The 11,953-nt window shown below is 36.0% G+C and overlaps 1 non-coding gene across 1 annotated transcript; it reads right to left on the bottom strand.

Annotated features, from left to right (window-relative positions):
- Positions 1 to 11,662: 11,662 nt before the first annotated feature.
- LOC141615429 (5S ribosomal RNA) lies at positions 11,663 to 11,781 on the bottom strand. The gene has a single exon (XR_012529850.1). It is a non-coding gene; the product is annotated as a 5S ribosomal RNA (ribosomal RNA).
- Positions 11,782 to 11,953: the final 172 nt, after the last annotated feature.

Genomic DNA, 11,953 nt, shown 5'->3' with positions numbered 1-11,953 from the left:
GTTACTGAGGTGGGATCATATCGGCTAAAAATCTCTCGTCATATGTGACCTAAACAAATTTATTAGCCACCAACACAATGTCATCCTTGGTTCAACATACCATGTCGGATTTTAACCCGAGTACGATGATGAATTGGTTGATTAAATATAGCTTAAAATGTAGGCCATCTTATCTAACTAAAATGCATGTCCTTGTGAAAGATGTGGTAATATTCTGAAATAAGTTTCTAGTATAGTGAATTTAATCAACTATCATAGGTATGACTTAATTACAATGTAATTAAAATGACCAAGTATAGTCTAATAATTTTAAATTAATTATGTTAATCCCACATTGTGTAATAATATGACGTGAGCACTCATTTTAATGAAAAGGAGCGTTTGAATTTATAGATTTGTGTTTAATATGAAAAGTAACCAATTTTGTATAGCTCAGTGTAGAGCTAATTAATGTGAATTAACCATCCATATTTACCTTAATTGTAAGCAATCCCTAAACACTCTTTTATTGGATGGTTGATTAAGCATGAAGATCTCAATACGAAGGAAAAGCTATTTTGATTTTTATGGTATGATAAATTGAATTTCTCATGTACTCGGAGGTTGATAGAAGATGATCCGATAATATTTCATCTAAGATAGGTGGCCATAGTTGGGATTTATCCTACTGACTCCTTTTGGCGCCCCTTTTTTCTGGAAATCTTTCTTTATTTTGGGTAATTGAAGATTATTTGGGTTATTATTGGGAGATTGACAACATCTCAATCAAGCATCAAGTACTTCTTTTATTCTTTACTTTATTATTGGAATCATTAGTAGGTATAATTCTCTTAATCATTTAGATGATTAATCCTGTTAGTTGTGCTGTATATGGTTTGTTGGCTGATAATTACCCTTGTATGAAATTAATTACAACTAAAGGTCGTAATTACCCAAAAGTATTCGTAAGATTGTCATGTTTAATAATGTCTATATTTACCCAAAAGTATTCAAAATACTACAAACGGGGAGTAATTTGCTATCCAAAAGTTGTAATTTACCTTTAATTAACTCCCCAAAGAGAATAACAAAAGACCTCTCTTTGGGGAAAATTATCTTAACAAAATATTGTCTCAACAACCCATTTGGATATAACTAAAGTAAAATGTACACTGTAGATTATAATATATGAAGTAGCAATAAGGTATTGACTATTCATATATGATAATCACATTTATCGTTTGAGTTTGAGTTTCTTTAAACTCATCCATTGCTTTGTTATATCCAAATGGGTTGTTGAGACAATATTGAACTCCATTGAAGTGAACTGGATTGACATAGTATGCGCCCCTGGTTACTTATAGGAGGTGATGTCTCGAAGTGACTAGAGTATGATGCAATTGATGGCAAGTTGAAGTTCCATAGGGTCATATGGGATGACTACTAGTCGATCACATAGACAAACTGTATGGCACTCTGTCGGGCAGTGACCGCTTATAGAGTTCTGGTAATTCATAAAGCCTAGTTGTGATAATAGCGACTATAGTATTCTTATGAGTCGATTCTTTTGACTAGAGACTATTCGCCCATGTTGGCACAAGTTTCTGATTGGCTTTGATTTATACTCTATGACTGTCGTAACTGAAGTCAAATGAGTATATTTTGGGTTATGATAAACTGTGGCTATACGAAGGGAATAGTGCGATAGGAATTGTCCACCTGTGGACATAGCCTCCTACACGGCAAGCCAATCTGTGGACGTATAGCGGTGTTTTGAAAGCCACGCTCGGCAGCGTAAAAAGGCTTTCGGCTGGATCGTTTTAGATCGGTCGGTTTCATCTCGGTAAGGGTCTCGAAACGATTAGAGATGTTCGGAGTCGCCACCAAGCATTTATGGGATGCTTGGAACCCATTCAAAATCCACTTTATACCTCGGTCAAATCGAAGCACAAAGTAGCGTTTGACATAGGTACTAAAGATAAGGAAATCGTCCCTCTTTAGCATCCTATCTCTAGAATGACTCTCGTACGCCCTGGATAAGGTCGTCCACTATCCAAAGTTTCTGAGTAAGAAGTGAAGGTACGTATTGGAAAGCCCTTTAATCAGACACCCAATCCCGCCCGCAGTAGCGGTACTAATCGATCTTGGTTGGTTGAATGCAAAAGTTGATAAAACGGTTCAAATGCATGAATGTGCATCCAATTATTTAAACCTAACATGTGAGAGCTTTCTAAGTCGGCTGATTTAGTCCAAGTATCAAGTATAAGATGTCGAGATGGATTAATGGTTGATTTGCATGTAAGACGGAAATTAAACATCCATTTACCGTATTAGGTTTATGGTGCATAACGTGATCCATTTAATAAGGCATTTTGCGAATATGATTATGAAGGAGTAAATAGTCATCTGATCCGTCCTATATCCGGGCTAACCGGAGTCGGGATAATCCTAGACTAATGCTGGAAGGGAACAGGCCCTGTACCAAATGGCTATATGAGGCGCGAGCCAGCCGATGGTATAAGGGGCCTCTCCCTGGTTTTTAAAATGAGGAATGAAGGGCCTGTTTAGGCGTGAGTCAACCAACGGTTCTATGCCGTGTTCTGCCTATTAGAAAAACGTTTTAAAACGTATAAAAAATGGGTATTTGAACTCGGTTTGATTTGGAAGGGTCGTTTAGACCGCATTTGTTGATTTGAAGAACTAGACTCGAATAATCATCATGATTTTGATAATATTCGGTGTCGGGTTCAATTTGACAAACTTGACATGAATAGTTTTGAAAATAATTATGAACTAATTGTTTTAAGTTCATTTGAATGTAATTAGCCAATAATCATCATCGTATGCGGGTTAAAATCCGGCATGGTATGTAGAACCAAGGATGACTTTGTGTTGGTGACTAATATATTTATTTTAGAAATGTAAAGAAATGGAAAAAAGGTTTTAAAATACCTCTTAAATGTCATTAACCAAATATTATCACCGAAACACGGATTTAACCGTTATGGTATGAGGAACCAAGGGTGAAAAATGTTTTATGGTTAAAACAAATAAAATGAAACAAAAAGGGTTCGAACATATTTGATATGGTAAAAATTGATTACAAATATGAAAATGAATTAAAGGGAAATGACGAGAACAAACACGGCTGATCTCTGACCTGGACACCCCATTTAGGCGCGGGCAAGCCGGCGAACCAAGGGGCTTCTGTCTCAGGCCAAAAGTCAGTTTTGGCTCGTTTATTCCATGTTCTGGTTCATCTTATGCACGTTTTAGCATGTTATAGTCCAGAAACAAATGAAAACATAATAAAAGAGGATTTTTACACCCTCATACTTACATGTTTGGTTATGGCGAGTGACCGACGTAAGTGTAATAACTCGTTTGGTCGGAAAAGACTCGGTACCAAAAAGTGGTCCGTCAAGTGATTTAATGCACGATGACGGTACCAAAAAATGTGTAAGGCTTGTATTTACGATCGGTAGGTCGTAAACACGCGTCGGATTGTGACTTAAGAAGTCGAGTCGAGAATTTTAAGGGAGAAAAGAGGGCGCGGGCACTCGCGTAAGTCTCAAATGGGGGGCATTTGAGGGGTATTTATAGGGAAATGAGTGGTTGTGTGAGTTTTGATCGACGTGGCCACTTAGGCTGCTCAAAGAGGCGCAAGCCACGTCGCGGTTCTTCGAGTTGTCTTGTCACTTTCACAACAAACGCAATCATGATTTCTTCTATCCTAGGTTTTGTAGTCATATGTTTGGTACTTGAGCAAACATATATCCGAAAAAACTTAAGGTACAAGGTTTGAAATGTTTTGTTTTTGGTGGTTGACTCGGTTTGACTCATTGTTGGAGTCGGTTTCTGAATTTTTGAGTCGGTTTTTGGTCCGGTGTCGGTTTTGACTCTAGTTAAATATCATTATTAAATTTCATTTAAATATCATTTAAACTAAATAAAAAATGAATTCACTAAAAACGTTAATTTAAATATCATTTAAATTAATAAAATACTTCATCGACGACGCCCATTCTACCTCGTAAAACGAGCTCCAAATAATGACGATGACAACTAAAGAATACATGTGTCCTATCATCATCGGGTGTTTGTCGGGTTCTCTATAAATTCCAATATCGACGGATACGGGTATCTACACAAAACCTTAGTCATAGGAAACGAATTTCAATTTGGGGCACTTTTAAGACGAAGTTTTAAGGCAAGTTTTAAAGTGAAAATTACCAAAATTCAACTTTAAACATAGTATATACAACATATAGTACCCAATTTCATCATCCAACATATAGAAAACAACCAAAATTGATTTTGATTTTTGCAAACCCTAGAAAATTCGTCCCCAATTTAGCAATTTCTATTCTATTTTTAGAGCAATTAACATCAACAATCATGAAAGGGAAGCATATGAATCACATTACAACAATTAAAAGCAATGATTCGTCCATATGAATAGAAATTTTCGAACTATTCTATCATTCTAATAGATTCAAAGTGATAAAACATGTAGATAGGGAAGAAATTCATACCTTGATTAGGTGGAAACTAAAAGAATGCAATTAAACAAGGAAAAACAACCCAAATAAATCACTACCACCACAAGATTGTGAGAGTTTTTGAGGAATTTTAGGGCTTAGGGTTCGAATAAAGGAGAAAGAATGAGAGGAACCGTTGATCAAAGAGTTGAAACAACTTTGGGAAATCGGCGTGGACACCTATGATGTCTCTAAGAAACAAAATTTTCAATTAAAGGCTACAATAATGTGGACGATCAACGATTTCCCGGCATATGGCATGCTTTCTGGTTGGTCCACAAGTGGATATCGTGCCTGTCCTTATTGTCCAGAAAATGATCATAGATCTTTTTGGCTTAAAAATAGCAAAAAGGTTTGTTGGTTTGATTGTCACCGTGAGTTTTTAACACCTGATCATCCTTTCCGCGACAATTGTAAGCATTTTCTTAAAAACAGAAAAACTGAGAATCGCATAGCCGCATCGAAACTAACGGGTGATGAAGTGTGGGAATCCGCAAAAGACTTGCTTAAAATAGTTGATGCTTCTGATAAAGAATTGAAAAGATTGAAAGATCAGAATGAAGGTTGGTGGAAACAAAGCATATTCTGGGAACTTCCCCTCTTTGGAAAACGTTGCTGATTCGACACAACTTGGATGTTTTGCACAATGAGAAAACTTTTTTTGAACAACTTATCAACACCATCATGGATGTACCAGGTAAAACTAAATTTGACACTAAGGGTAAAGAAGACTTTAATGAACTTTGCTATAAACGGACCACATCATCTAGGTTTGTTTTATCAAACGCGGAGAAAAAGGCTCTATATGACTGGGTTGCTAACTTAAAATTCCCGGATGGTTATGTTTCAGATTTGAGTCAGTGTGTTGACCATAAAAAGATGGTGTTACATTCCATGAAAAGTCATGATTGTCATGTCTTTATGGAACGACTACTCCCCGTTGCCTTGAAAGAGTTGCTCCCGACAGGTCCTTGGAATGCAATAACTGAGATAAGCCAATTTTTTAGAGACATGTGTACTTCTACGATTAGAGTTGATTCTATGGAACGTCTGAAGTCAAACATTGCGGAGATAATATGCAAGTTAGAGAAGATATTTCCCCCGTCTTTTTTCAATTCAATGGAGCATTTGCCTTTTCACCTGCCTTATGAAGCGAAAGTTGGAGGACCTGTTCAATATCGATGGATGTATCCATTTGAGAGATTTCTTAATCATATAAAAAAAAGATTGGCAAAAAAGCTCGGGTGGAGGGTTCAATATGCAACGCTTTTTTGTTAGAGGAAATTTCAAATTTATGTTCTTTTTATTTCGAAGATCACATTGACGCAAAAGCAAAAGACTTAGATGTTGGTGTAAATTCTGATGACCAGTTGAAATCTAAGTTACCTGGGTTATTCAATGATGACATGGGAACTACAACCGGAAAATGTATACAGAGGTACTTAACTGAGAAAGAATATGAAGAAGCTCATTTTTATGTGCTATGGAACTGTGGAGATTTTTTAGATACTTATGAAAAGTAAGTTAATACTTCATCATTACTCAATTGTTTTTTAATTATCAAATTAGATCGAATTTATAGGTAATTAATACATAACTAAAACATGCTTTCCCTACTTATAGGGAATTTGAGGCACATATCAAAATCAATTTTCCTGATGTCACATCCTCCTCGATGATGTTTGGGCATCACATGAGAAAAGTTTTCCTAAATGGTTTCAAATCAAGTAAGTGATGATACATTTTCTTTGAAATTGAACTACACATTTAGATTTCTTATTAGATATTGAAAAAAATATAACAACTTAATTAACATTTTTTTATTCATAGGTTCATAGATTGAAGGATCGTCTAATAATAGCTTTAGCATTGGGTCCTAGTAACATGGTGAAGTCTTGGAGACGGTATTCCATCAACGGCTATAAGTTTCGAGCTTATAAGGAGGGAGTTGATGTTTCGAAGTCTACGTTAAGCAATGGGGTTTCTGTGAATTAAACTGAAGGGTTGGACTACTATTGAACCCTAAATGAAGTAATTGAGCTTTCTTATTATGCCGAGCAAAGGGTTTATAGGGTTATATTGTTTAAATGTGATTGGCCTGATAATTCCCCACAAGGACTTAGTATCCAAAATTTTCAGGTCAAGTCTATTTGTTCAGCTATGTTTTAACATTAACTCGTAGATATGCAATAAGACAATACTAAAAGATAATAGTTTAATGCAAGGCTTAAGCAAAGTGACAAATCATAGTGTATTATCATCATTGAAATCTACCGTTATGACTCGACCTATATGCTAAAATAAACGTGAAATTTTTTTGAATTTTACCAATTTTTTAATTTTTATGCGATTTTTGAATTTTTATAAAAATAAACAACAATGAATACATAAATTAAACGTGATAACAGAAATGCAATAAAAACAACATACAGACACAGATATGGATGCATAACCTCCCCAAACCATACCGTACAATGCCCTCATTGTACCAAAAATAGGGAAAGAAAATGCAAACTAGAAAGGAGAGAGAGACTGTGGAAAACTTACAAAAGTACGCGAAGTAGGGATCTCCCCAAACCAGCCAGCAAAATGGGAGGTCGCTAAATAGCCCCAGAACAGCGTCACAGGAAGCGAATTAAAGCGGAACTACTCGATCGAAAGGATGCAATGATCAATCGAGTGAACTGGGCATCTAAGTAGTTCGATCGAGGAAATAGGGCTCTCGATCAAAAGACCCTCTTTTGCAGGCACTCGATCAAGGAGAAGATATGTTCGATTGAGTGAAATCAGCAGCAAAAGGGTACGATCGTGTATAAAAAAATACTCGATCGAGCCATCCATGTTAGATTCCTACAAAAATGTAATAAACAGACCGCGAAACTAACAAAACAAGCTAACAGTTCCAGTCTATGGTTTAAAAACCAATTATTACACACGCAACAGAAACTTAAAAGCAAATCAACTAAAAATTTAAACTCCGGGTTGCCTTCCGGACAGCGCTAGTTTCAGATAGGTCCCAACTCGACCATCTTTTCTTCATCCAGCCATCTCAATTAAGCCCTGTCAAAACAGCTCAAAGCACGCAGTAGCCGATCAAATAACTGCGCATGTGCTACACAAACCTGTCAGTAGCACCATAAAATAGCAATAACATAGGAAATTAAAATGAAATAGCATTTAAGTCTAACAAATTTCCTATGACAGCTCCTAAAAATATCCACAAAATTATTCCTCCCTCCAGCTACGGGCGGAATATAAAAGCTCAAATTAACCGCGAGTGGAAAATAAGAGAGCTCATGAGCATTTGACTTAAAAATAACGCGAGTATAATCCAGATGCACTGACGGGTTTGTATTGTGAGGTGGAGGAATCTGGTCTGCTAAAGGAGAAGGTGGGTATTCATCCCAAATGCAAGGGACGATAAAGTCAATTGGGTCAATTAGGTCCTCAATAATAGGTTCATCCATAGTATCGTCATAACTATCCCATTTAACCTCCCTGGCAACGGCGCCAAAATTTAATACCGTCGTCAGGTACCAAAAATAATTAGTCTAAGAATAACAGAAGCTAGAGGTAAGTAGGGTCGATCTCCACAAGGAGGCAAAAATGAGATTTATCTGCTTTAAATTAGTCTAAGAATAACGGGGGTAAAAAGATTTTTAACTAAACTAAAACTAAACTAATGTAGAGGGAAGAAGAGAATGCGAAATTAACTAAAGAGAGAAGATAAAGAGAGAGAGAGAGAGAGAGAGCTAGGATTGTAAGATACATACCTTTTTACATGTTTACAAAAAATGTCTGGCTATGCATATGGCAAAATTAATGATTAACCTCTGATCTAGGAGTGATTAATTCGACGCCTACGTGCTTGATCACAAAACTAAATATATGTCAAGAAAATTCGATTTCCTTGATGTTTCTTGGCCTAACCCTTTTGTTGAAAGCTCGTTTGATACGTGCTTGATATGTTTGGACATTATGCAAGGCGCGTAGCCTACGTTCATCCAGGAGGATGAGTTCTTCATATCTATCCCTCTTCCAATCGGCTTCTGGGATTTGACTTTTGAGTAGGATACGCAAGGATGGTATCTCTAACTCGACTGGTTGTACGGCTTCCATGCCGTAGGTCAAATAGAAAGGAGTAGCCCCAGTGGGCGTCCTAACAGATGTACGATACCCCCACAAAGCAAAGGGTATCTTGCTTGGCCAATCTCGATAGTTGTCAATCATTTTCTTGAGAATCGTGACAACATTCTTGTTTGCCGCCTCTACCGCATCGTATATTTACGAAAATTGAACATGTTGTCAAATTATGGTCAAATTGTTCTATTTTTAACCTATTTGGGTAAATATAGTCTATATTTAACCTATTTGGGTTAAGAAATTTATATACCGATCGAGCGGAAATTTGATTTGAACAAATTGTTCTATCAACCTCCGAGTACAAAATGATTCTCCCCTAACTAGTCCAATATGAGAGGTTAAGATGATTAATCCTGTTAGTAAATTGACAATAGTGTTTACAACAAGTCAACAAGGTTGGATTTTTGAAAAGGTTGTGTTTGTGAATTTAATCATACCGATGATGTATAGACTAAAATTGAACAGTCTTTGAAATAGGTGGTCATGTCCATTTGGGTAATAATACCAATGACATAAACATGAAAAGGTCTATCAATTTTAGTAACTTATTTAGCCTAATATCCCTATACACTCATTGTATAATTGGTTAGTGGACTAACAAATGGATTGAACTCACCCTAAACCCTAGTTACGGCTGTGATGGTAACCAATTCAAAAATGAGAATGATAAGTTAGTTATAATTACAAGATATTGTGAATTATACTAACTAGTAATTAAATGACCATTTTATGAGAAAGCAATTTTCTATTACTAGTCAATTTGTTAAATATGATTTATTTAATTTATAAATGATATTTAATTTGTTAAATATGCATTTTAAATTAAAACATGACATAAGACATGTCACATGTCACATGACATACAATTGTACAATTGACAAAAATAAAATGGACTCTATATTACACTATAGAAACCGAAATATTGGAGGTAGTATGGGTGAGTGGGTGTTTTGTTTAAGCCACTCATAAGACTGAAATTGTATATTACTCTATCATTCCGTTTAGGTCACATATGACGAGAGACTAAGTAAATTTATAAGAAACAATTTGTAGGGATAGCTGGGATGATTAAGTGATTAACCTTGCGGATTTGTTCATAGTGCATGAAACATAAATAGCAACTGCTTGTAACACGGTCTGATACCTTCCAAATCTGTGTGGGGTTAATTGTCTGATGGAAAGTTTTGATGAGCTATATAGCCTCTGAAATTCATCTTTTGTATATTTTCGTCTGTTCATTATCATCTAATCTAATTTAATTTGTGTGTGTAAATAAACCTAATCGTATTAATAAATCTAATTAAATAATTCATTTGTAATTAGCCTTCTTACTCTTTCTAACTAATTTGAGTCCGTTCTTTATTGCTTTTATGACCCTCTCACATGTAAATAATCTATTAAATCACTTTCATCTGAGTCAAATATCAATAATCGATCATTAAATTACCAACGAACATTAACTATATGCAGTTCCGGCTTCACAGCCAGAACTCACCTCAGGAACAAACGCAGTGACCACTGCGCCTCTTCCAAGGGACGCAGCTCTGCTAGTTGTCCGTGTTTTAACCTATACAAGTCTATGGTCCTGTATACTAAATATAGGGGATACTGTATTATACACCTCATAACAGAAAGCTGTATTATACAAGGCGTAGAACAAAAAGGTTTTGGAAATATGGATTAACCCATTACTTTTACAAGGTTACTATTTGTCGACCATAATAGTTAACTTTTATATTTGGCCGACAACTATTAGCTATAATCGATTTCCATTGCTTGGGTTGTTAGATAACCCACCACCGATAACTATAAGTCAAACATTATATTCACGGATACAAACACTAACGTTGTCACACCAAATGTGTACTTTCTAACTATAAGTCAAACATTTCTGATATCCACCTATATAATAAAAGCTACACCTGTTTGTGGTTTTAACCAGCTTATTGATGAATAATATCTATGATAGATAATCCAAAAATCTTTAAAGATCCCATCATCATATCAAACATCGATAAATGTTTCACTACAATACGCTTGATTATCACATCATAGTGCACACCATATTATCCGTTTGGATCTTTCCAACTCTTTAGCAAATTATGTTGCACCTCGTCATCTTGATTATCAATTTTTAAAAAAATTATTTATTTCGAAAAAAATTCTTCTATGACGGGTTTGGGCATCGATGTGCTGGAGTGACGGGTACACGGAGAAGGCCATCGAGTAAGACCCACTTTTTTTTTTTTTTTTTAAAAAAATTATTTATTTTGAAAAAAATTCTTCTATGACGGGTTTGGGCATCGATGAGCTGGAGTGACGGGTACACGGAGAAGGCCATCGAGTAAGACCCACTTTTTTTTTTTTTTTTTAAAAAAAATATTTATTTTGAAAAAAATTCTTCTATGACGGGTTTGGGCATCGATGGCTTTTTTTTTTTTTTTTTTTTTTTTTTTTTTTTTTAGGGTGAACCGTTAATGCTAGGGCCGGTGTCTTCTTCGCCCGCGTAAAATGATGTGGTGGGCTGACTAATGGTTTCTAGTAGATGCGGTTTGCTTTTTTAAAAAATTTTTTTTTTTTTTTTTTGAAAGATCACCACGCCTCGGACTTAAAACTGCGATTTTTACTCCAAATTTGATGGTAAACGATGAGATTAGGGGAAATTGATGATGAAGAACACCCATTAATTTATGAGAGGAACAATATGAAAGAACTTGGGAAAGGGGACGATCCTTCTTCTTGTCTAGGCAACTCGATGACGTTCCCCCAGTAGCATGCACCTTATTGAAAACACATAGAAAAGTCGAGCAATCACTAAACGTTAACTTAGTTAATCTCGGACGATCCTTCTTCTTGTCTAGGCCGAGATATCCTGCATTGATGAAGAGACTAGCTAAAAGGAGACCCGCATATTTTCTCGACGAGATATACGCGTTTAACTCATTAAACCAAGAGAATTAGGAGGCAAAGTACCGTTAAAAAACGAAAAAAATAAAAAAAGGGTGCAACACGAGGCCTTCCCAGGAGGTCACCCATCCTAGTACTACTCTCGCCCAAGCACGCTTGACTGCGGAGTTCTGATGGGATCCGGTGCATTAGTGCTGGTATGATCGCACCCATACACTTTCCTCACAAATTTCATTATATTACCTCATCTCTAGTCTTTTTTCAACATAAAACAAGTTTTCAATATCCCGTCACGTCCCCGTGTCTCCGAACGGTCGTAACTTGCTCCCGGAGAGTCCGATTGGGGCAGATTTTTTTTGCAATTATACCTACTAATGATTCCA

Source organism: Silene latifolia, chromosome 11 (assembly GCF_048544455.1).
Source record: "Silene latifolia isolate original U9 population chromosome 11, ASM4854445v1, whole genome shotgun sequence".
In the NCBI taxonomy this organism is placed as follows: domain Eukaryota; kingdom Viridiplantae; phylum Streptophyta; class Magnoliopsida; order Caryophyllales; family Caryophyllaceae; genus Silene; species Silene latifolia.
This window is presented reverse-complemented; position numbering and strand designations above follow the sequence as displayed.